Source organism: Anas platyrhynchos, chromosome 3 (genome assembly GCF_047663525.1).
Source record: "Anas platyrhynchos isolate ZD024472 breed Pekin duck chromosome 3, IASCAAS_PekinDuck_T2T, whole genome shotgun sequence".
NCBI lineage: Eukaryota > Metazoa > Chordata > Aves > Anseriformes > Anatidae > Anas > Anas platyrhynchos.
The window spans coordinates 29,238,324-29,265,100 of record NC_092589.1 but is presented as its reverse complement, the minus strand read 5'-3'; the positions used below and the strand labels follow the sequence as shown (position 1 = coordinate 29,265,100).

Below are 26,777 nucleotides of genomic sequence, written 5' to 3'. Positions count from 1 at the left end.
ATGTTCCCTAGAGATCCAGATGTCCCCACGGCCCCATATGACAGAAAAGAAGGAAGAGAACTCATCCCAAATGGATTTCTCCTCTCTGCTGCTTGTCTCAATACCATCTTCCTTGGCTAGGTACTTTCTCCATGCAACTGGAGAAAAGAGATGAAGTGGAGTGAGCTGGTCTCATTCATTCATTTCCTCTTGGACTGAGGCAGAATCATCTGCTCTTAAACTGTGACAGCATCACAAAAACAGGTTAAAAAGGAAGTGTCTAAGGTCAGTCTATAGATAAGGAATGACAGACCTCGGATAGCCTGACTTTTTTTTATCCTTGTAATTGTCATTGAAGGTAGATCTGAGCAAAAATCCAAATCTATGTCACATACTGTACGAGACAGAAAATATAGGCCTGAGCATTTGTAATGCTTGGTCATACGAGATCATTGCTTTCACTCTAGATGAGCACTTCTCAAAGGGTTGTAGGTGGGTCAGGGTTCTCAAACTATTTCCAAGAGTTCATGGCTTTTGTAAAGTGTTCACCTAAGAAATCACAGCTTTAAATTTACCATTGAGAAGAACGTTTTGGTCTAATGTGTACATATTAAAGGAAAGGAGCAGTGAATGTTTACGGACCTATTCTGTCTAAAAAGGGAATGACAACACTAACATTTCACATGCCAATTTCCCTCATTTTTTTTTTCTGTTCTTCACTTGATTACCTGTTTTCTTGCTATAAACTCCTTAAAAACGATATGGAAACACATATCATTAAGCCTCCACTGGGGCAAGCAGAAATCTTTCCTAGACTGGAAAAGAATTCTAGTCAAGGAGTATTTTATTTCAGGCTCTGTTGGGACTATATTTATTTGTATTTTTATTTTTTTAATTTGGTAAACTGAGTTTGTGAGCCTTCTGGAGAGTAGATAGATGAGTCAGGAGCAATCATTTCCTCCAAGAAAAAAACACAGAGGAGAGGAGGAGAGGACAGACCACTTCCAAATACCTAAAGCATAATTTCATGTGGTGTAGAGGTGGGTTCTGGGCATCTGGGTAGAGCTTGGCTCTAATTAAATTTTACTGGGAATGAAGTGAAAGAAGATAAGGGTAGAGAGAGGTTTCAGCTCTTTCTTTTCTGTCTAAGGAGTACACAGAATAATTTATATTTGAAGTCGGAGTCAGGCAAGACTAAGAAAGTTTCATTGATGTCGGCTGTGAAATACAAATATGGCATTTTTGACCGGAATAATTTTATTTCTGTTAATGAAGTTCATTATCAGTGGCTGGGTAAAGTACTTACTCATGTCCAGGGATGGGATGTTGCCCTGACTCAGCTAGAAACATATCTTAGAGTTGTTTTCCATGGCGCACTGAAAAAAAACAGAATCCAAATTACCACTGTTTAGAGTGCTTTTCTGGCTTGAATCCACAATGTTAGAAAGAACTCCAAGTTAAAAAAAACAAAACAGGTGCACTATGTCCAAAGGCATTTAGGTGCCTAATTGTCTATGAAAACAGTATGAGCTGTTGAAGATCTTGACAAGTGTGATTTATCTTAAGGGGACATGACATTCTCATGCACTCTGATAGATTCTCCTAAACCTTCACCCAATATTGCTGCTACAACCTCTTACAGAGATGCTAAATTATCATGCAGATAAAATAATGAGCCAAGTTCTCTGCAACAGCAGTGTGATATCACACATTATAACTCCCATCTAGCAAGGTGGCTTTAAGTGGGTGCTATTAAGGAGCCAGAAGTGGGAATACTTATACATGGTGACTACAGCTGGGGTGGCACCAGCCACTGAGACTGAGGAAACTCAAGATCAGGAGTCAGTCTCCAAGGACAGACCAGCCCAAGGCTCCAGACAGAAAGTATGCTCAGGAAAATGGAGAAATCAAGGCTACCCCAAACCAAAGGGCAAATCAAGAGCAAGGTCAGGAAATGAAAGAGCTTGCACTAAAAGACAAAGCTTTGGATAAAGATGAGCTAAGTCTACAAAGAGTCAAGAGGCAGGAACAGTGTAGAACCAAAGGGTCTGCAAGGCAGTGAAAGCAGCTGTTGGGGTTGCCTCCTGGACCTGAACCCAAAACATACACCAGCCCTAGGGCAGCCAGGCTTCTCAGGAGCCTGATCTCCCAGGAGAGTGATCGAGCCCAGTTCCTGGCTATGGTGCTTGGCTGCAGGGCCTGAGAAAGGATGACGTGCAGAACCCAAAGCATGAGGACTGCCCCATCTCTCAAGTCTCTTTTGACCCCGGGGCCGCAGTCTCCATGCACTCCTGCCAGACGTGTTCACAGATCAGGACAATCTCTGCGCTCAGGACTGCAAAGCAGAACAGAGCTGCTGTAATGGCAGTGACAGAGATATAGTCCTCACTGTGAAGGAGATGGGCACCAGTTGTCTGGGCTTTGTCTCAGTGGGAGACACAAGATATGAACAGTCATTCCTGAAGAATGGCCAGATCAGAAGGAGAATGCAGTCATGAAATCTGTAGATTAAAAATGGGTATATGCTTCATCAGTTTGCTGAGTGGCTGTCTCTGTAATTGCCAAGGGATGTTAAAAGGTTAGTTTGTTCATTTAAGTAGGGCATACAATAGAAGTCAGGCTGTCACGCTGTAGGAAAGATGCAGTAATATCAACACAAATGTGCTTTATACTGGTGTCGCTAGGTAATTGGTATCTATAACATATAGCTGTTGTACTTTTAAAAATCAAAATAAAGCCCGCACACCGATTATTTATTTATTTATTTATTTTTATAGCATAAAATTATGGTGTACACCAGAGCAAAAAATGAACATGTTATGTATTTTCCATGTCAGATCAACACCCACTGCAGTTCTCATTAACAAAGTTGTAAAAAAAATAAAGTTGTTTTGGAAATAAAATGTCTCAGTTAGCCCTACTAGTAAATATGTGGAAGGAATATTCACAAAACCCAAACATTTAATTTAGAAATTAGTCATATAATGAGAAAATAAAAAAATATTTATGAAGTCAAACGACTTCTAAATCTTTAAATTCCCCTCATACCTTCTAGGATTATAGTAACCTGTGGAAGGTCATTATAGTTATAAAGGAAAAGATTAAATAAGCACTTAAGCAGACATAAATTAAACGGACAGGTTAAAAGCTATTAAATTGAACAAGACTAGATGGAAACCTCTAGTGCTGTAAAGGAATCCAAACTAAACGGGAAGGAAACAAACATGGTGTTGAGAATGGATAACATGAAGTAGCAACTCTGGAAGTACAAAACCTTATGAAGTCCCAAGACCATTTCACCCCAGAAAGATCTAAGGTCACAAGGAGAACGACAAAGAATTTCTTCCTGTAGCAGGTTCAGAGCTTTCCTGCCCCACACCCCCACCCCCAAAAAAAAAAAAAAAAAAAAAAAAAAAAAAAAAAAGCAGGAGATAAAATGTGCATAGAGATGATGTGATAATACATCTGAAAACCCATAACTGGAAGGAAGCGTACAGGAACAGCCTGCCACGGTGTTTGTTTCAGCACATGCTCAGCTGGAGGCCATGTGCCTTACCCTGCCACAGCCAACCATCCATGAAGGGGAGACTGAAAAAAAAAAGTCTGAAAATGGTGTAAGGACTCTTCCTGGGAGAAAGCCAGCCTGAAGGCAGGCATCACTTTTTGACTTAGGAAATACTGAAGTAAGATAAGCCAGTCTTTTGGATCAGGAATGCACAGGAAGAAACATGCCTGCTGCAGAGGTTCCAGTGGAGTCATGGGGATGCAGTGGCTGCTGTGGCTGAGACTGGAGGGCCACGGCTAGCCCTCCAGGCTAGCTATGAGATCACAACTTAGCTTGATCTCTAAGCTAGTGATTTCATTTCTCTCAGGGAAAAATAAATGGGAAATATGTGATGGAAACATACAAAATAATAATGAAACAGGAGGATTTTTTTTAGTTACTTTTGTGTTCCAGGCATATAGATCCACTGAATTAACTGGGGGATGTTTTCGCTAATAAAGCTGGTAAAATGAGGGATGATTAGACCTCAAGTATGGATATTTCTAAACATCTCTGTTTTCATATATTTCTCAATATTGCCATTTTTATTTTTTTGACTTTTGCCTGAATAAAAAATAAACAAAAACGTTTTGTTAGCTAGCTCTGCATACCCTGAAGAGACAAAAGCATGCACTCTTTCTAGAGAGGGCAAAATAGCATCTTATTTTACAAAGAAAAAAATCACCAAACAACAACAACAAATCCGGAATCAATTTGAAATGTTCTGAAGGTTACCATTTAAAAATGTAGAGATGCTGCCGGGATGCAAAGGTATCTCAGCAACTCCATTCAGTGTGTTTCAAATGCTACAGTCTGCCAAATTTGGATAAATGTTGACTTTTAATGGCACCTGATGTACCATCAGGCACAGACATTTCTTAATTCAACAGCATCAGTCAAATGCAAGTCACTGCGTTAATTAAGAGTGCATCTGTTATAACTGATCATTTTGTTCTCCCTAATTTTTAATAAGCAATTTTGCCAACATGTTTACTGGAAATATTACAACATCTTCCTGCGCTGAGAAAACCCAAAGGGCCTATTTATCTCATTCTACTGTATTCTTGTTTAAACAGAGGGCCATGCTGAAACCAAAGGATTGCCATTTCCCCCAGAAGACAGGTCTAAGATTTGACTTTATACAATAGCACGTCTGAGGGAGAGAAACGTCTTTTCTACAGGCCACTGAAGTCATCCCGAGCAAAAGGGGAATACCAACATCAAAGATGCACCAGGAAATGACAGTCACAGTCGCTGTGATTTAATAACCCTGGGTACAGGAACAGGAGGCTTAGCATCCTGATTCTATTTTCTGTGCATGCCACGGTTTGACATGGATTTGACCAAGTCAGGGCTAGGAACCCAAACAGCGTTAAGAAAAGCAAACTGAACTTAGGCAAAGACCGCTTTGTCCTACCTCAGACTGAGCCCTCAGGTGATCGGGCTCTGCATGCTTTTAATTTTACTCGATAGGGATATTTAAAAACACGTTCCTAGCACCAGCGAGGCTGGATCTCGAGCATGACACCGAATGTCACAGGCTCTTAGAGCTCAGGTCCTCCGGCCCAAGGGGGGGGACGGCGTACGGGGGACCCGTGGGTGCTCTCCCGGGAGAGCCGGGGCGGGCAGACCCCCGCGGAGGCACGGCCGGGGGGTTCGGGGGCGGACGGGGGGCTCGTCGTGCCGGCGGGGCCGCGCACAGCCCAGGGGCTGCCAGGGCCCAGCGGAGCGTGTGCGGCCGGCGGCGAGGGGAGGCGGGCGGGGAGCCGGGCGGGCGGGCGGGCGGGCGGGCAGGGAGGCTGGTGTGAGCTGTTTGGCCACCGGAGCCAATCGAAAGCTGGGGCTTGATCCTCTCCTCGGGCAGTGGCTGAGAGGAGCCAGTGCCGAGCTCCCCCCCTCCGCAGCCGGGACCCGGCGAAGCCGCCTCGCTCGCTCCGGGCACTGCGCTCCCGCAGCGGGCGCCTATGGGCATCCGCACCGCGCCGGGGCTGCGCACCACCGCCGGCGGGCGACGACGGCGACCCCGCTGCACGCCGCGTCTGGATCTATAGCCGGCAGGACGGAGCGCGCCGCAGACCCATCCCCGCCTCGCTGCAGGTACGGGGGGACGCCGAGCCGGCACCAGCCCGCGGCCGCCCGCTTGCTCTCCCCCACCTTCCTCCTCCTCCTCCTCGACCCCTGCCCCCCGACACCCGTCGCGGCGTTGACAGCGCGGGGCCGCCCCGCAGCCCCGCCGCAGTCTTCGGCAACCCCGCGGCGCCGCCCCCGGGCACGCTCCCTGAGCGGGCCCCGCCGGGGGCAACGCGGGGCCCCGCGGGCGTCTCCGCGCCCAAGGGCGCTGAGGTCCGGTCCCGGCAGCGCCGAGGCTCGGCGGCTTCGCTCCGAGTCACCTGCGGGGCACAAGCCCCGCGGCGTCCCGTCCCCACGCTCCCCGAGGGAAAGCTGCAGCAAAATATATATATATATATGTGTGTGTGTGTGTGTGTGTGTGTGTATAAAGGAAAAGAAAAAAGAAGAAAAAATAAAGAGAAAAGCCGCCCACCCCCTCGCGCTTGAAACCTGTGCCCCTTTGTACCCTCCTTTCCTTGCTTTGGGTTAATGATGGGTTGTGATTATGAAAGCCCAGGAGCGATCAACTCCAAGAGTGAACAGAACTACTTTAAGTTGGGAGCTGTAAATCCATACAAGTGCATACATACGCAGCTCATTCCTCCTGTGAATGACAGTAATGATCCAAACCCACGTCTTGTCTCACAAGGAGCGCCCGCCTGACTTTGTGCTGAAGCTAAGGAAATATTTGCACTCTCACAGGTCTTGCAGAATTGGAGTCACAGGTCCTGTAAAAAATTGCACTGGCATTTGGCTGAACAACTCTTATTTTTAGCTCGCTATTGTGAAAGCTGTTATATAACTTTCGGTGGATTTTTGAGGATGAAATTAACAGCTCATAACAAGTTAAACTTTTTTTGGAGAAAGGGGGGGAATCAACCGAATGAAAGCCCAATGACCACTGTCAGGTGAGCTTCCATCTTACCACGGCAGTGGCAGACATCCCCCGAGGAAAACCCCCAGGCCAGGAATCCCACAGCCCTCCTGGGAATCACCAGGCAACAGGTGCAAGAAGCGGCAGGGCAGTGCCCGCGCACAGCCCTAATTAGCAGGCTGCTTATCAGGCCGCTTCAAGGCTGTTTCTCACTAAAGCAGGGAGAAATCAGCGTGACTTCAGAGTCCTTACTTCCCGCCAGCGCAGATACAATACAGATACTGTGCTTCGTGAGGGAATTAATTTGTTGCTTGAACTCCAAGAAGTATGAGCTGCCTGGTATATTTTGACACAGATGCTTCACTTGCTAACCTTCGCGCATAATTTCCAGGCTGGCTTTTGCAAATACTGAGGAGAAACAATACAGTTCTAAGATTTGATAGAAGAACCCTTAACAAAATAATTGAACAGAAGCAAGAAGTCTGGTTATTACAGGGAATCAGGGTTCAGTCTCAGTACCCAGGCTCAGAGCAAGGGACCTCTCTTTTCTTGCACAGTCCCCATGAACTGCCGTTGTCCAAGAAGGGCAGCAAAGTCTTAAATTCTGAAAGACTGTGTGATTACTGTGAAACTGAAGAGGGCAGACCTATTTGCTAAATGTGTTGTGGAATGAGGGACAGATTTAGCTGGTAGCATTTTGCTTTCTTGCATCTCCCGCTGCCCACTGTGCACACAGAGCTCTGGTGCTTGGGGGGAAGCGCATCTGGTAACAGCGAGGTTTGCTCAACCTCCTGTGCAGGATGATAAGTGGCGTGAAGGAAGTGAAAAGCATCAGAAGGGGCTCTGAAAGGGTGGCACAAAAATAAATGCCATTAACTTCAGATTTTGAGCTGATTGGTTTAGCTGATCTATTTGCTTTTTGTTTGTCTTTCAAATAGACTGTCATGAAACATGACTTTCAGAGTGGAATAGAACAAATGCATAGGAAGTTGAAGAATTGAACTGAGGGGATTTTTGTTTCTTTCCATAGTACCAGGTGAGGGTAAAAAATAATCTGAATTGCCAGCTGAGGTATGTAGATATGTGCAGTCCTGTGGAAACTGATGGGTTTCAGTCATCATTTGTCAATGTTTATGGAAGTGTAAATCAAGTAGATCTGGGCCATCCCCTTTTGTAATAAATAGTTCAGTCCTGCTGTGATTTTTCTTGATAACATTGGTAACTGGAAAATTCCAGTTTACCAGAATCTGATGCTTGAGCTAGAACTATTTCAATGTAAGTTTAGTAGTACTGCATGTAGAAGTATGAACCCAAGCAGTCGAAGTCGCCGTGCAGATTTACTGACACTTGAAGAGTCTCTTCAAGAGCTGCACAATAAGCTCTTTCACTTCGCTCTCACAGATGCTCATGGGTGTGGTTGTGCATTTATATTAGGGTTGTGGTTCATATCAGGAGTGCTCTTTTGACGCCAATCTTACAGTTGTTCCCACTTACTGTCCATCTCCGTATACCTCATGGTGGGCCAGCTGAATTCCTTTAGGCTGAATCTAAACTGGAAGATGTGCTTGAGTCATTGCTGGAAATTCAGTCCGTGGGACCAGACCAGAGCCAGCCTGAAGTAAAACCCTAGGAAATGCATTTAGCATTGACACAAAGTCTCCTGCACATAATTGTTTTGCTCAATATTTCTGTTCCTGTTGGGCTGTGCTGCTTGCTAACATAGATGTAGTCAATTTGCAGTGCTGATACACAGCACAGTTTGGAGCAGACACTAGCCATCTTTCCCTGGGGTGTTGGCTGTTCCCTGCTCCTGGCACCATTGCCTGCAGATGTATTACCGAGAAGCTCATTCTGGCTCTGTGGGAGAGCACGACCCTGAAACCAACTGAGGCAGCCTTACTTGTATGAAAACACACCAAGAACATTTCAGTTCTAAAAGAAGATGGATAGGTGGTAGTTGTGACTTTTTGTTTATATGTTTATTTGTTTTTTGTGTGTGTTTAATAGTCTGTTATGTGATTGCAGACTTTTTTGAGTGAGAACTTCAGATAACATAACCTTGTGCTTGCCTGATGAATGTGAACACAACAGTTGTGCTCAGAAAAAGACAACGGATGGTTCTTTATGTCTGCTTTCCTGCCATTGGCCATACTCTGGTGCGTGTGAAGGTTTACAAGGCTGTGTTTATGTTCCTCATTTCATTTGGAAGCAGTGAAAAATGTTGGCTTGAAATGTAAAAACTGTCATTTAGAAATGCAGCGCTGTGTTTTGTGAGTGCAGCATCTTGCCTGACTACATTTCCCATAACACACCAGAAACATCCCTTTGAAGAAGGTGCAGCCTGTTCTGGCCATTCCTGTGCCCCAGCATATCAAGAGAAAGAGAGTGTGGCCGTACAGTCCAGTTGTCCCAGGCAAGTGGGAATATGTGATCCCCAGATAGATGTTCAGAAACACCCACTTACAGCTTCTGATTAAAACACTCTAAAGCGTCTTTGTGTGCAGTTTTCACTTTAAAGACGAAAACACTTCTCTGTTTCTTTGGTGACTTGGCTGACTTTTTTGCACTTTCTTGTTTTTCTTTAGTTTGCTGTTATTCTGAAAAAATATTATAAATATATACACATATATATATAAGATTTTGTTAACTGTAAACCATTACATTTTGTATGAAAACATTTCTGACTAGAAAATATATGATTAGAGCCATTAATGCTCAGATACTTTTTAGTCAATGGCAGAAGATGTTTCTCATTCCTGCAAAAATTGAGCTTTTATTGACACTACAGTTTTATGCACATATTCATGGGGTTCATAATGTAAGTCATAGGGTTTTATGTGTGCATCGTGAATTATATATATATATATATATATATATATATATATATATATATCCTCCTTCACTTGCATCACTGTGACACTGACTGCTCCAAACTGCTTTTAAAATGCAGAAAATGTTGTGCTATTCAGAGCAATATGAATTGAAAAACAAAAGAGTTTTTGTTTTGTATTGTTTCTCAGATGACTATATTTCTATTACTAGAGGTTTTCTACTCCAAACCTTATTTTAGTAGAGCTGCTATGGGGGGTGAAGAGTAGATTTTAAGATGAGTTATCTGGGTTATGCATACGCCACTTTGAAAACATGGTATTTTTTGTTCTCAGTGCATTAAGCCTTTTATGACTTTTATAAAAAAAAATAAAAATAAAAATAAATCTTTTATAAAAAAAAAAAGATTTTTGAAGCCTGCTTCAGAAAGGGAAACAGACCTTAAGAATCTTTCTTGCTGTAAAACACAAGACAGTCCATCTTTCAATATCCAGTGTGATACAAACATGGAAACTTTAGTTATAAACTGCCCTTTTTCAGAAAGTCATCTTACAGCATCTACCTTTCACATTCTTTTTTTTTTTTTTTCTTGTGACTATAACCATGTTTATCTATGACATTTTGCACATATATATTTTTTTTTTTTCTGTTATTGTTGTCTTTATAAAGCATATACTAGTTATAGCAACATACATGTATTTTAGATTAGTCATAAAATTAAAGGGGATTTACGAAGGTCAGTGTTTTAGAGGCTATATTGCCATATAGAATTATATCATAAATATATTTTGTATATAGAAATATGCATGCTACTGTTTTCACTACAAGATTCTGTATAGAAACAAAAAGGTACATTTTTCCCATGTTGGACAGTTTCAAAGTCATAACTGTATAGGAAGTGAGTATTTGAAGAAACTATCATTTGTAATAAAAATCAGAGGAAATTAAAGTTGTGATGCATTCAAATACAAAAAGTCTCATAAAGATTACATTTCTGCCTATTTTGCATTAAGGAAGTGGGAGAACAAAAATACACTGGGAAAGGAAAATATATCATTTACCCTCCAAATTTCATTTTGGAAACATTTTTTATTAAGTGTGATGGGCAATGCACAAATATAACATCAGACTGTGGATTTAATAGCAATAAATCTTAAAAATTTCCTAAATTTTTAACTTCTCTTAAAACTTGGAAACAACATTTTTACAACTCACGAAGAATGCATTATTGACCGTGCCTTGTACAAACACTTGTTAGAATGGAAAGCTTTATTGTGCTGGTGCTACGAGTGAGCTAGCTGCCTCTCTTCATTTCTATGCAGTTTTGTTATGGATTACAGCCATGTATAGTCTATTCTATTAGTCTGCTTAAGTGCTGTTATGCTAGCGCTAAATAGCCTGATGTTCTACAGTAGTGCTAACCAAAAAATAAACAGCATTGTAAAAATTCTGCACGACTGTTTCTGGCAAGAAACTGCAGTTTTTTCCTGGTGCAAATCTCCAACCTAATCTCATTTCCAGTGAGGCCAAAACACTAGTTTGGCCTAGAGTTGAGCAGGATCCTGCCCATAAATCTGGCCAGTCTCCATACAGATAACATCTGGAAAGTAGTCATCTAAAATATGTGGGAGAGATTGGGACAGGGGTGTAAATAGTGGGTCAGAGCTTCTATCCGAAATGAAAACATCCCAGCTCTCAGATGTCAGACTTCCTTGCTCTAGGCATGTTTTTTGTTATGAACCATCTATCGTTTGTCAGTTTCTGTTCTGTCAACATAATTTGGAGCTCAATGTCCTTTCTTAGGAACAAGAAGAGGTTGACAGCAGAGAAGATGGGAAATATGTGAATATATTCTGTGTTACTATTGCATGACTTAATGGATACATCCAGTAACATCTCCTAATGAAGGGAGAGATGGCTATCATTTGTATTTCTATTTAATTTGTTCTTTGGTTGACACCTTTCAGACTATGGCACACAATGGATTTATGCTAAGCATGTTTGTTGACTTTGGTCTATATTTTTCATTAATGAAGCCCGTAGAAACTTTGCCCAATACTTCAGGGAGAACAGCTTTTGCCCAGATATTCCTAAATGTGAATACTTACAAATCATAAGCATCTTAGATTCTATGTAGGTAGGGCAAGATTGTTGATTTATTTATTCTACTCCTTATTGAGGCTGGTCCTTAAGTAAAATCATAGCCGCAAACTTGTGACTTCTTAATGGTATCTGAAACTGAAGATGTAACATAAACATTCAAATGTAACATAAACTGATTTTTAGGAAAATGTAAAGCTCTATAAACTCACAGCAAATATTTGAAAGTAGCACCATTGTATGCTATTTTTGTTATATCTGATTACTCTTTTCCTATAATGTCTCTGAGCCAATGGAGAGAAGTGCATATGGCTGGACGATGAGCTAGTTTCTGTGATCTGAAGCTATCTTGATTTGAGATTTCCAAAGTCCCTTCATTCACTTTACAGGATGTTATTCAACAGCTTGATCTATTTTTTTTTTCTTTTCGTTTGTATTAATAACTGTAAGACAAATGCCACTTTTGTCTACCATAAATTCCTCCCAAATGAAGAGAAGCTTTAAATGCAATTTGTGCCATAACAAATCCATTTGTTTTTCTTTATCCGCTTTTTTTTTTTTTTTTCACTTCTCTGAACTTGATGTTCTTTCTTCTTGATGGAGCAGTGAAAAAATACCTTCACAAGCTAAAGTTTATTATTTTCTAAATTCTACACCCAAAATGCCAGTTGCTTTATCCTTCAGCTCAGGTAGATTGCTTCCAGTAAAAATATTTTTATGTTATTGTTTTGATAACTGAGTTTGAAAGTATGATACTTGCAAACATTCTATTGAATACCTATCAGAAATTGCCACTTGACCCTTTATAAAAATAATCTTGTTTTGTTTTGTGTTGTTTGTGGGTTTTTTGTTTGTTTGCTTGTTTCTTTTTTTGTTGTTGTTGTTTGTTTTGTTTTGTTTTAAATCTAATATTTTATAAAAACCTAAGCTTTTTTGGAAACAACTTTATTGTGTCATTCCAAGTCAAGCCTTTTTTTTTTTTTTTTTTCTGGACATCTCTAAGGTTTCTTTAAATGAAGGATATGATATTACAGGAAGAATGAAGAATGTTACTCTTGTTTGCCAGAGGGCCGTACTATGTTTACTATAATAGGATTAAAGGAAATTTGGAAGTCAACGCTAGCTCAGTGGGAAATTGATAAACACACATTATACTTGCAGGAACACTCTGCCCAGTAGTATTAGGAAACTTATCGCTATTTATTTAGCAGTTCAGACTTTATCCGACAAACAGATTTGTTGTCCATTTAAGACTATGCCAGACTTTGAAAGACTTCACAATATGGATGTGATTTGCAGAATCCAAAGCGTTATCCTGGCATAGCCATCAATGTGGCTTAGAACTGGGATTCTCATACCATAGACTCTCAAACTGACGAGTCTGGAGCTTATGGATCCTGTTGCTTTCCAAAGTCTGTGGTTTGATTCCTGGCATTTTAAGGTAGGTCAAATATTATAGCCACAGTCATAAACAGTGATTTTCAGAATCTAAGCAAGCTAGATGAGGGTGTAGCTTCTTGGAAAATTTATTCTGGAAGAGGCAGACCCAGCAATGTCTCTGGATCCGTATCTGATATTGGCAGACTACCATTGAGAAGCAATGGTAGTCCAGTCTCGTATTTACTAATGTTTGTTTATTTGTGCCTTGGCCAATGTTTGAACTAGAGAGTGAATTCAGGAGAAAGAAAAGGCCACAGGGATGAATTTCCATTTCTAAATACATATTAAGAGGTCACCAGATACCTGCCTTTTTACACGTACACAAGTGCTCTGTATCAGTAAAATAGAATGAAGTAATTCTGCTACGAATGACATACATATGGAGGACATATCAACTGGATGCATAATCACAATGCAATACATAAGCTACTATTGTAAATGTTTTAATCACCTCCAAAGTGTCATTTGCAAAAGTGGTCAGCGAATCGCTTTGTATTTCTGAAAACCAGAAAAGGCCAGTGGACTTTTCCCATAATTTACAGGGAATTAGTAGGAACTGTAGGACAGAGGCACTGTTGGTTATGGAAACTACTGCTGTGAGCTGTTCATGCTGTGCAGTAATACAGTTGTTTGATAGACAGGGAAATCAGCTTATTTCTAAGCTGCTCTCAGCTTATATTTTATTTTTTTTATTATTATATATATATATAAAATATTTTTTTTACAAAAGAGCCTAAAAAGCAAGGATATTTTGTTTTCTTTTGTATGAAATATATGGATTTGTATGTTCTCCGTAAAGTCCCCCCAAAACACTAGCTTCTGCCATTCATATAACGTGCACTGTGAATAGCTAATCTACTCCCTAATATTCAAGTCTGAAAAAAACTCATTTGTTCTGTTCAACACAGTTGTTCTAAGAAGGAACAATTTGATTTCTCCTTTGTTCCTATCCCATGTAAAATAATCTTTAAAAAACTGTAGAATCACTGAAAATGACCTTTCCCAGCTATTTCATTATGATCTGAGCCTCTCTATAGCAATGATGGCCATGGTGCAGTCCAATGTTGTGGAGCCTCTGAGAATGCCAACAAAAACAGGAATTTTCACTTTGGGTTTAGCTGCTCTGTTCAGACAGCAGAACTGCAGGCTCATGGCTGAGAAGTCTGTAACAAGGGTTTCCTGTCTCAAGAGATAAAGTTGTCTATGTAACTCTGCTGACAGTCTGGTCATGGGGCGCCCGAGTTCTTCTTCAGGTCTGTCCTGGGCAACTTCACCTGAATACTGAAGAAATCTTTATCTTGCTTTATCATTAATCAAATCAAAATGTTGCCTATTTGAGCTCTTCTGCTTAGCTTCATCCATATAGATATGCTACAATCAGAGCGCTTGCAGTTTGCTCTATTATATACAAATTGTAATTCAAGGCTGCGGCAAGTTGCCAGTTCATCTCCCCACTCGGACGCCAGCTTCATTTAATCGTATAAATAACTGTATAGTGGTCAAACATGATTGACTTAAGCTGTTAACTTTTTCTGAACGTGTAAAATATAGGGCATTTGGGGTGCTAATGGAGTACTTGTTGTTTCTTTCCCCTCACACTGAAATTTAGCTGTATCAGTTGAGAATATTGAAACATATTTTTCACTGTATTTATCTTGGCTTTATGTTTATTTTTACTGTTTACAGGACAACAGAAAAAAAATCCTAAGAATCCATTTTTATTGTCATATAAGCATATGGATGGTTTGTTTTATATTAGTTAAAGAGACACTTCATTAGTCAATAAAAGTGAACTGTAATATATTTTGGTTATGAAGGACTCCAAATGAGATTTTTATCCCCCAGGATATTTTTTCATTTTTCTTAAAAAGTGCTAACTACATTTGAAAACTAGCTTATTTTACCATGCCTCAAGTAACTCATCAAAATCCACTATAACTTTGTTAACATTTTGACGCATGATACTAACTGCTAACATCAGTCAGATAGCAATGCTGGTGGACTTTTTCAAATAAGAGTCACAATTCATTTTTATTTTTTTAAAGTGCTGTCTTCTTGCTAGTTTTAAGCCTTTCCTGAATCTGCTGTGATGGACTTTTGCTTTCATCTCATGACCAATTTTTTCAGGGTGGCAAAACCTAATCATCTCTTAAATGCATTAATGGTCCAAGGAGTATTGCTTCCTTGTTATGATGCCTATGGCTATGGTGTCACTTTAGGCAGGCGAAAGTCTAAACTTGTGTTGAAGTGGTCATTCTGCCCTTGTCTCTGCTCCTAGGCACTTGGTTGTTTCTTAATTCTGCTATAAACTTTCTTTGATACACCTGTCACAAAGACAGGTGCAATGGTACAATCTAAATGGTACAATCAAAATCTGTGTGAAACTGGCTTATAAACTGTGCTGCGTGTGTTCAAAACGTTTTGTGTCCTCTAGCTGGCAACGCTAAGTGCAGAATATGGCAGCCAGAAAACCCCATTAATGCTCATTGACATTAGTATAGTTCAAGCAGCAGGTAGGTATACAGGCTCGGTGATGAGTGTGGAAGATCTCGAATGAGATTGCTATTGAAGAGACAGCCCAACAACCAGCACTCTTTTATATACTGAACAATGACAAAGGCTATTGCAATCATTGTTTGAACTCATGGGCCTCATGGGTTGCTTTATAGGTTGTAAAAACTGTTACTGTAAATTAAAACTAAAAAAAAAAAAGCTATAATTCTTCTATTACAATGCTTATTACAGTGTTATATCTCTATATGAATATGAATAGTGTGTAAAAGAGGTTGCCATGACGGTATGTATAAATGTAAAAAAAAACAAATGATGTTTGCCTTACTGCAAGGCCTATAAGGATGTGAATTCTAATGCAAATTTGCACACACTGGATTAAATTAATTGCTCTACAGAGGAGTGGAACAGTGCTTTAATACAATGCAAAAATATTTTTATGCTTAAAAAAAAAGGGCACTACTAACTATGCCTTCTATGTAGTAGGAAGATCTGCCATTGTGTATTGCTCTGCTATCTTCATTAGTTATTATTTCTAAACTTGTGTATCCAAATTTTTTGTTCATGGCTTACTCAAGGTATCTGTAAAGTATGTTTTTTACTGTAGCAAAAGAAAGAGACAACAGTTAATCGCCTTCACATTTTTCTCTTTTCACTTTTCTCTTTTGAACCAGTATTAACTAAGCATATGTATGGTTGGAAAGAAAGGATTTGCTTCCAAAGAACTGAGTGATTCCATACATGGATTGTTTCTGAACAATCAAGTTACACTTCTACTCAGTGTGGTTTTAGAGGTAGCTCTGAGTTGACATCATACATAAATGGTAACTTTCAAAACAGCTATGTAAATACTTAGGTTTTATAATAAAAATTTCAAGATAATTCTGCAATTATTCTATCATATTTTCTACCTTTTTTTTCTTCAAATTTTCATATATTATAAATGTCAGAATTTATTTCAAATCTGAGTGAAACTAAATTAGTTACTTTGAGATGTGGGGTTACCCTATCAAAGATATCTTCACTAAAGATTTGAAATTAACACTTCTGAACTTCATTCTTTAAGAGTCACCTTATTTATAGCAAGATAAATGCACTTTCAGCTCTAATTGCACACAGCAGCAAAAACATTCTTGGGATAGCCCAAGTAATGTAAAATATATCTTATCTGGGAAACCTTGAAGGATCTATTTATTCAAGAAGATAGGAAAAATTAAGTGATGTATACTTACAGCCTAGATTTCAGGATACACAACTGCAGCTTGCACATTTTATCAGGACTCCCAATTTCTTTTAATTAAATAGAATTTTTAAAACATCATAAGCTATGCATTCACAGAGTTTGTAGGACATGCTGGAGGATATGATGACATGCTAGAAGTATATAAAAGAACTTGAAAAGTATATTCAAGAAAAAAATGCAAACAGATTAATGCCTTTACATAACAGAAAAAAAAAAAAAAAAGAAAGAAAAAGAAAGAAAAACGCAAATAGTAACAGAAGTGAAAAGCAAGGTAAGCTTTTAAGTGGTCTGTCAGCTTTAATTGCTAGTTAAATTCCAAACAGTTTATGGTTTCTGAGTATTTCTTTTATTCAACCAATTTTTTAACCACCTCTAGGTTTTTTTATTCTTCAAAAACTACTTTTTTATTTATCATAAACTCACTCATTCACTAGTCATTTCAAATATTTTAAATGGAAAGCGAACACATTTCCTGAGAAATGCTTAAGAAGTATGTCTTTATTGTAAGATGTCTGTCTGTAAGCTAACAATCTCTTAGAACATAATCCTTTTCTAGAGGTTTATACATACCACTTGCTGTTGTTAAAGTTTTTTATCAAGAAGTCAAATAGGATCTATTCTTCTGCAGGCTTCCTTAGTTAGCATGTGTGAGGGAACTCACGTCTAACTGCTAACAGATTTTATGTTGAGTAACCTTTCCAAGTATTCATTGCATGTTAATTCTTGACAGATAAAATTACTTATTCACTATTGACTTATCTTTGAGGGATGATTTACTTTGTCACTATTTAGTCATCTTCATGGTATGTTGAGACAGCAGTGTCTCTTCAAATCATTTTGTGGCATGACACAATTTCCCTGATACAAAGTTGTAGTTAGAGGTCTGTAGAAGAAATGTGAAGGGGAAAATGGAAAAGACAAGTTTTAGCATGTTTTTGAATCTTAAGAGAGCAGTAATTGGTGTCTGCAAAGAGGGTTGCACATTTGTAAATTTTGTTTGCTCCTGCTTGTTGGTCTACTCTCTAGGACATGCTGGAAGCATGGGGAAAGAAAGGTTAAGTATTTAGCCATTTTCTCTTTCTCTTTTTTTTTTTTTTTTTTTTTTGGTTGTTAGTTTTGTTTTGTTTTGTTTTGTTTTGTTTTTTTCTCACAGAATTAAGTTATTTTACCCAACTCAAAAAATAACTAATCAAGAATAACTGCACCATTGCCTGTCTCTCTGGATCACCTTCTCATACCAGCTTACTCTTTACTTAAAATATGCTTATTTAGCCCAACCTTGCATGCCTTTGACTTGCAATAAAACCTTGACACATGCATAAATTAAAGAAAAGAGCCTTTTGTTTTTATTCTGAGTGTTTCAGCATAGTCTCAGAGTAACTAATGGAGAATCTGAATGTGTCTGTCACCTCTGGCACTGCTCAGATATGTGGAGAATAAAAGTAGCCTTTGCCTTCTTTCCTTCCACCTATTTTCCCTATGCAGAAGACTGTCTTATTATGAAGGTCAAATGACTCTACAAATAAGAATGTCCAGTTACTAGTTTGGTAAAATGGAGCCACAAACTTTTGCTTAATATTAGGCAATTCACCTTAATCCTATATTTTAGAGTACTTAGACTTCTTCTGCTCAGCATTACAAAGGTGATCAAGAAATTTGCAGGGTTCTCATTCAGTGTGTCAAGCTGTGAAGATAGATTAGGTTGACTGAGTCTGAACTTGACAAGCCTTGCGGAAGGTAAGTGTTGAGGGAAAAAGATGGATGATAGATTGAGAAATGTTGCAGAACACTTCTTAATGTTCCCATCTTTGGATGCATGTGCTGAGAATTTCCCTCTGTAAGGAAAAGGGTGCAGCTGAAGGCTAGGGAGGATCATTATGAGGGCTGAATGCATAGGTTAAGTTACACTCTGGAACTAAAGGTGATAAAATCCTCAGAGCTATAAGAAGATGTAATCAGATCTAAAGTACAGCTAGACACATTTTACACCCTCCCCCAACCTGCAGTAAAGCCCTCACACAAGCACTGGTCTCCGGTGCTGGTGGCCAGAAAGTCATAGTTCAGAGCTGGTGAGCCTTTCGGAGGCTGTTGGGATTTCCCAGGTACTTGTGAGGTTTTACAAATGATGATCACTGAACATGATTTTAGTACAGGATAGACACTGCTGTATAAACACTAATTTTACAAGGCTGAAGTTTGATTGGAAGCTGTGTACACAAAGCAACACAGACACTAGATTCTTCATTGATACTGTATTAGTAGTGCATGAAGAGAGATTAGCATCAGCCTTTTTTTCTTTGATTTGCCTGCTACAGCCAAATGTCAAAAACTTAATCCTTGCAGCAAACCTGTACCAAAAAAGGCACTGGTGTTATGAACCACACAAATAATGCACACATTGTGGGAAAGTTACCATTAGCTTCAGAAAAAGAGACTATTATTTATTGCCATTGCTGAAATTGATCATAATGACTTAAGAAGGTCTGACATCTCTAAAGGAAACATTATAGGACAGGTCATAATTTGGTTGAAGCCAGGGTTGTAAATCAGTCGGGTATAAGGTGATTCTGACTATACTTCATTGCTTTTCAGCTTTTCATATTAGCTTCCATGGCAGTTGTACCACTAAAATGTTAAAGTTTTTTTTGTTTTTTGTTTTTTTTTTTAGTAACAAATAAAAAAGTGTGTGTGGGGGGATGTTCTGCTGTAGCTCTATAGTCAATCAGATATTGATCTACATGGAATACACTTGAACACTGGTAGGAGGTGATAGCAAGCAAGGTGTTAATGATGATGTTTTTGGCACAATGTAATTGCACTCAAGAGGAATCCCTGGACCCATGTTCTTGTATAGCACTGGTGTAAGGAGGAGGAAAGGAATTTGACTGAAGAAAACACAAGTGTGCAGATACATGGCTTTATGGAATTCACCTGAGCTTCCTGAGTGATTGTGCCAGTCTGTACATATTTAAAAAGAGGTTAGTTGTTCATCCTTACGAGCACTTTCAGGGGATAACTTTTTAGCCATTGTTTACAGAACCTGTTCAGCTATTCAGCTATTGGTGCTCTTGTGTGTCCAAGGAGTCCTGTAGCCTTGATTAGGGCTAACTAGTCTAGATTTATGTGGTGCATTACAGAAGACAGATGTTTGTGGAGTTTCCTCTCCCTCATCCTTTTCTTTTTTTTTTTTTTTTTTTAACAGATCAAGTTTAATTAATTGAATCAGAACAAGTTTAATTAATTAAAATGCAATTTCAAATTTACAAAAAAAAAAAGGAAATGTGATACTGAATTGAAAGATAATTTGTACTGGAATCACAACTTATTACAAGACTAAAAATATTGTTAATTTATTGTTTCAAATTACTTCTTGGTACATTTTTTTGGCAATATATTTATATATATATATTTTTTTTCATCTGTCTTGTCACAGTAACTTGTTTGTAATCATCTCTTGTTACTTCAGACCAATTGGGTATTTTTAGTGGTGGTACTTTTCTTTTCCACATGAGCTCTGTGGATATCAAAGAATCTACCTAAAGACAGATCTTTACCTGGTTTGTGTATTTTCAACCTGAAGATTTCAGCATTAATATTCCAATGGAGTAAAATTACTGGATCTGTTGAAGTAAAATATTATTTTCTCTGCTTGCTTTAGTAAAGTCAATATTTATCATGTGAAAGCTATAAATGCATGCAAATAATATTTAGCTAAGTATTTACAGAGAACCCTCCATCTTTCCTACCCTTTCTTTTATGAACTTACTGGGCACAGTGAAGAGGTGTGTTGGGGGCTTCTTGTTGGTAGCAAACACTGCAGTATTGCCTAGTATTTCAGGAATTCTTGCAGTTTGATCTTATGCTCTACTGTAATAATATATCTCAGGATTCCATCTTGTATTAAACTCTTTTTGTTTCAATTCCTTGGAAATGAGGGATGTAATTCTTGTTAGAATGTCACCCCTTGATCATCACTTTGCCTTAAGTTATGAGATAATATAGTATAGCATTGGTTTAAAAACATACTGAAGCAATGGTCTTCTCAGAGAAACAACACTACTTAGAAGAATTGTGTACAGTTACTAAATAATAGCTTTTATTTTTTTGAAGTTGTGCGTAGATGAATGAGTTTCCTGGCTTTTAGGAAACCACACAATGCAATAGCACCTCACCTCTATAGTGTACTCAGAAATATTAGACTATACCTGTGTAAAGGAGGAGTTCCTCACAAAAATGTTGAAGAGATGCCTCTACTCTGTAGGCTAATTTTAGGGAATTAGGAAAAGAAGCAAATCAAATTTCTAAATGTATCTCAGTTTGGGGAGAATAAACAAGGCAGATGGGAAACTGAAATTTAATTCCAGTGTGTGTTTAGTGTCAGTTTGAGAACAACTTGATTTATTTATTTGTTGGGTTTTGTGGGAAAGGGAGGGTTCAACAGTGGATACATCTTCACAGGGTATTACTGTGATTATAGAACAAATATCATAGCTTCATGATGACAACTGTTGACAAACTATTCCACACCTGTTAATTACAGGTATTGCAAACAGAGAGGTATTTGGGTGTTTGCTGTCACGAGGACAATACAGATGTTTTGGGCTGTGTAAACTTCAGTGTGTTTGTCTCACATCTCTGAGGACATGATTGTGTCCATGTCTGGAGTTTGGATCAAACTATTAATGCCAGCATACTCCAATATATCATTTAATGCCTGTCTCATCCACATTTGAGAGCAGATGAGAGTTATTAAAGTGCTCCTGAAACATTTTACATACCAAATTACATGCGAAAAAACATCCTGTGCCTTGTAGACCATGTCTCAAAAGCAAACTGCACACGTGAGCCAAGTTAGCTGTGCGCAGCTTGACAACCAGCTCTCGCCGGGGGTCTTTACCTATTGTTTTTGCCCTTTGTGCTTCTCTTGCTATCTGAAATACAATGAGAGGAGGTGGCCATTTCTCCATTCCCCCACCTATTTACCTGCCTAACGGGCAAAAGTAACTATGGAGCAGCCAGTGGTATGCAGTGGCAGCATCTGGCTCTAAGTGACAAACAGTGAATTGCAAAGGCCACCATCAAACATGTCTTGTTCAAATCAGTGAGCGGAGACCAGTGGGGAATATTCTGGAAGCTCCCATGGTGACACCACTAGGGCTGAACCATGGTGTGTCACAGTGCCCAGCCATGGTCCCCAGGATGGAGCAGGTGTTAGGTACATGTACTTCAGTTATGGTACCATCTATTCACACCAACTAATTCAGCAGTTTTGACTTGAAATCAGTCCTCAAATGTGGTTTAGAATAGAGTTAACAGAACAGAATAGTTTAGAATATTCAGGTGGAAGGGACCTTCAAAGATCACCTAGTTCAACTGCTTGACTACTCTGGAGCTAATCAAAAGTTAAAGCATGTTATTGAAGGCATTATCCAAATGCCTCTTGAACACTGACAGGCATAGGCCATCAACCACCTCTCTAGCAAGCCTGTTGTGGTGTTTGACCACCCTCATGGTGAAGAAATTTTTCCTAATGTCCAATCTGAACCACCCCTGGTTCAGCTTTGTGATGTTCCTGAGTGTCCTCCTGTCATTAATGATCAGGGAGCAGAGACCAGCACCACCCTCTGTACTTCCCCTCCTCAGGAAGCTGCGGAGAGCAGTGAGGCCACCTCTCATCCTTCTTTTCTCCAGGCTGGACAACCCAGTGACCTTAGCATCTCCTCGCAGGACATGTCTTTCAGCCCTTCTACCACCTTTTTTGCCTCTTCTGAACACTTGCAAGTACTGTAATGTGTTTTTTTTTTAAAACAAACAAACAAACAAAAAAAACCCTGTGTGTATGTGTGTTTTATGGATATTTAAGGATACTTTAGACACTTACTTGCTAATGATTTATAAATGGCATTCTTATCCTTCAACAAATAAACTGGGCAACACTTCCTCTAAATAATGTAAATTTTGGAAAACCCTAGGCATTCTCCAGAATGTTTTGGTCTCTATTGTCAGAGACAAATTTTTAAGTATTCTGCCTGCAGCAAAATAAATCAATTTGTCTTTGATCTGAAAACGTCTTATAATATCTGCATCATAAACCTGGTAGGTTCACAACTAGTAGATTTCAGTGCATTAACCATGAGGATGGCTTTTAGTAATGGTTTAGTGAGTCCATAGTAAATGCCTCTATGGCTGTACTGCAAAAAGAACAATGTTTTCTTTCTATTGATAAGTATCAAGAAACATAAAAGTCTAGGAAGACAGGAAAAATTATAGAAAACTAGGCAAAAATGTATCAAAAGTTGGTTATTTGGATCACAATAATTACTCTATATAATACCTACATATATATCTCTTTATTTACTTGAAAAGGAATTAAAGGGACTCTCCGATGTCACCTACCTCATCTTCTGCTTGTTAAGACTCATTTTATCTAAATTAATTCCTGGGACATGCGGTGATTTTTTTTTTCTCCTTTTGCATCACTTTCTTCTTAACAATTCTGACGATGAGTATACAAACTTAAGCAAATCTACTCCATTGCCTGCCTATTTGTATATCACAAGGTTTGCTAATAGAAATATCGTTTGAAATCATATTTTCAGGCACTATTGCATTTGCATACATGAAGTGTAAAAAAGATTTTTTTTCTCCTTCCTTTATGTGTTTGGAAAGTAGTAACATCACTCCTGTTGTCTTTGCTTCATCGTAATCCCTGATTTCTGCAATCTTGCCACATTGTTATAATTTCTGTGTTTATAAAAGGTCTCATTTCCCTTCCCTGCCCTGCCCCTAGAAATTTTCTTGTTCTTCCTGAATCATGGTGCCCAGAACTGGCATATAGCCTGTTACTTTTCTGCATGCACTTCTGCAGTCATATTTTGAATCCAAAAATCAAACCTTGGTTTGTCTTTTACGTTCTTGGAAGATGGCCATCAAAGTATGGTGGGTATAGATTTGACTTTTTTCCCCTAGAGATTTACATATAAATAGTGTTAGTTTCTGCTTTGGGGTTAATTATCTATTTAATTATTTAAGTTTCCAGGTAATTAGGAGTCCCTTGTCCTAATATAAGACATATTGGGACAGGCTGGTTGGTGACTGTGACCATCACTGTGAGTGGCATGACTGCACATAAAAACAATATACAGCATGGTATGTATATATGGAAGTTGACTTATTAAAAGTTGCAACAGACTGTCATTGAAGTACAAAAACTAAGTCTTAATTTAAGAGGAATAAATATTACGTGAAGTTATTGATTAGAAAGAAAATCAATAAATTTGAGATGGTAGACAGCTTTCCCCCATTTAAATACCATCAGACCAGAACTTCAAATTTATTCAACCATGATAACATTTTCACCTCAATTTTAATTACAAGTGTGTAGGGTGTGTTCCCTGATGCTTATGACTTTCTGTTGTGTAGGGTTATCACTCTTTTCTTTTAATATCTGGTAACTAACAGGCTTTTGGATCTGATCTTAATACAGGACATGTATTAAGTGTTTGCTTAGCTTCTTTAGTGCTAGTTTAAGGCTCTATTCCCTTAATCAGAAAGTAAATTACTAAAATGGTGTGAATTCATATCTGTACAAGAGCTTGGCCCACTCTGTTGACCATTAAATATATTATATTTATGCATATGTCCAACTATTTTTAGCTGAAAAACATTAGCCTGTGTGGCACACACAATCCTCCCTTTTTTGGAGAATCGAGATGCCTTTGTTTGGTGACAGGGGAGAAGCTTAATGCACATGTTCTGTGCCCTTTGGATGGCCTATCATTGTGGTATGTGTGGCCTTTGACTGGACAAGAGAGATACAAGCTGGTGCCCCTTCGGCATTGAAGACTTCATCTTAGGCACTGCTCGTATGCTGTTTCAGCATTCTCTTGAATGAATTCTCCTGTAAAACATGTCTTTTGTCTCCCTTGTTCATACATTAGGATCCTCATTCATATCTTATCATGTCACCTGTATGCACAATTTATGCTTTTGCCCAATGAGGGAAAAATGTGAATCCACATTGTAAATTCAATAACCAGAACAAGTGAACAACTTTGGTTATGGTTCTGGTGCTCTATTATGAAAGGGAGGTTGGGCAAATGTTTGCATTCAAATTGTGTTTTAAGTTCTTATAGATTTTTTTTTTTCCAGGTCATTAACCAGCAGATTTCTTCAGTCTCATAAGCTTTTTTAGCTCATCTGTTACCTGGAAAGAGAGTGGAAAACTATTTCCCTCTAACTTCTTTCATGACGCCACATTTTTTGTTGTTGTTCTTCCTTCCTTCCTTCCTTCCTTCCTTCCTTCCTTCCTTCCTTCCTTCCTTCCTTCCTTCCTTCCTTCCTTCCTTCCTTCCTTCCTTCCTTCCTTCCTTCCTTCTTTTGTCCTAAATTTAAGAGCGTTCAATTTTGCAAAGTGCGAATTGCATGGGTATATAGCATCTTTACAAAAGAAGAGCCATCTCACCAGCTCACCATCTCAATTGTAGATTCTGGATTGGGCATGGAGAATCCAGCAAGGGGTGGTATTAGGGCAGGGAAGGTGAGGATGGCAGGTGATTAATGGAGAAAGAGCGAAGGAGAAAGCCTTATTACTTCATATATCATGTAGATTATTCTTATGCAGTCTATCCAGTGGTTGTGTATAGTCACTTAAAACTCCAAAGCCTTTGGGGAAGAAACCTTTCAACTTACAAAGTAAGACACTCAAAGGTCAAAAAGTAGCATGCAGCAGATAGACTACATGTTTTTTCTTCCATCTTTAACATTTAGTTTTGCACTATAATTGTGGAGCTTATTTTCAAGATAAGATATAAGATCCTCTTTTTAAGAATCCTGTATCTATTGAGGAACTGAGTTAAATGGTACATACCTCTTCTGGAAATCTAGTTGTAAGTAAGAGCTGTAATGTTTGTTAGCTGCAAAATACAAGTCCTTGTGCCTTTCTAGCAGGGTTCTGGCAGAGAGTCATTTGCCTCAGCAATTGTGCCCTGTGCCCATTTGAATACCTTACATTTACCACCTGGCTTCAGATGGCCACTGTGGAGGACTATGCATCTCCATTAGGGTCTGTCTCTGATGTGCCGTCCTGTGCAAACACATTAGATGTCCTTGGGCATCCGGAATGATATTAGTGTGGTTAGATAGCTGAAGCCCATTTAGGAAATGATATAACCTTCACATTCTATTATTATTATTATTATTATCATCATCATCATCATCATCATTTTATTTTCTCACACTGCTGTGGTACAGACTGCAGTCCTACCACCACGCTGTTTAGACATAAAGACCATGCATCCCATACAGAAGTCAAAAGCATGCAGCTCTGTCAGTCAACACCACCTTTATCAGCCACACCCTTTCAGCTACTTTAGCCTCCTCCACCCTGAAACAGGTAGGTTGGGTGACACCATTCCCAGGCCCCAGTTTGGAGGGAGTATCAGGGTGTGGAGTCACAGCTGGTTGAAGGCAGCCTGGCACAGGGGCCCCAGCGGTGCTACTGATCTTGTAGGCAGCTGGAAAGCTGGTCAGCAAAACAACAACAAAAAAAGTTGTCAGCTGGATTAGCGAACTTATCTTGCTGACTGTGTGGCTGCTTGGTTGTTAGTACTGGCACAGAGTGACTGAGAAGAGAGTGTGTGTGTATGCATGCATGCTTATGCGCTAGGCAGGAGAGGGTGGAGGGAAGGTGGTGCAAGTGGGGCTAGGGGCAGGGGGACCTTATATGTCTCACAGTTTAAATTAATTAAACTACACCCCAGCTGGATATGACAGCATGAGATGATTTAAGCTTTATCTCAAAGGGGCACAGGTTACAATTAGGAATATATCCAACTGACATTAATCGCTGTTTTGGTTATTTCTCAAGGTCAAACACAGGGTTTTCTCTGTGCTATTACTTTACTTGAAAGTGGAATTCTGCTGTTCTGCTGAGTATATGAATTTGAACTCACATTCTGAAGTATTCTTATCAGAATGTAAAATTAAGAGAAAAAAAAAAGCATAGGTTTTCATTCTTTAGGTGTGTGATTATTTTAATTTAGATTCAGAAAAATGGGGAAAAAACGGCTATTTTAATATGTTAGAATGATATAATTCAGGGAGCTTAAATCAGGACCACGTACTCTACATCACAAAGACTAATCACA

The 26,777-nt window shown here is 39.1% G+C and overlaps 1 protein-coding gene across 1 annotated transcript in view; it reads left to right on the top strand.

Annotated features, from left to right (window-relative positions):
* The first annotated feature begins 5,288 nt into the window (after nt 1–5,288).
* Nucleotides 5,289–26,777, top strand: part of GREM2 (gremlin 2, DAN family BMP antagonist) — a 40,447-nt gene continuing 18,958 nt past the window's right edge. Inside the window, exon 1 of the mRNA XM_027453794.3 lies at nt 5,289–5,620. The gene's annotated coding sequence lies outside the window, so the exon portion shown is untranslated. The remainder of the gene's footprint in view (nt 5,621–26,777) is intronic.